Raw genomic sequence first — 292 nt, 5'->3', positions numbered from 1 at the left:
TTTGGACTTGTTTTAGGACCTAGAACCCGGATCTAGTGGTTTCCCTTTGAAATATTTGGATTTGGGACTGGATTTGCAGGTTTTTGGACTGATTTTCGTGAGCTTCTCTCGCGCAGTCGATTCCACCGGTCGACCTGTGCGGTCGACCGAATTACAGGCTGACCGGTCGACCGATCCTGTCGACCGGTGTGCACATTACCGGTCGACCGGTAGTGTTGTACTGCTCTGTCGCCGGTTGACCGGTGGACACGAGTTTGACCCTGTTTGGCCTGAAAAGTGTTGTTTTGACCCC

This window comes from Morus notabilis, unplaced genomic scaffold (assembly GCF_000414095.1).
Source record: "Morus notabilis unplaced genomic scaffold, ASM41409v2 Scaffold634, whole genome shotgun sequence".
NCBI classification, from domain to species: Eukaryota; Viridiplantae; Streptophyta; class Magnoliopsida; order Rosales; family Moraceae; genus Morus; species Morus notabilis.
This window is presented reverse-complemented; position numbering follows the sequence as displayed.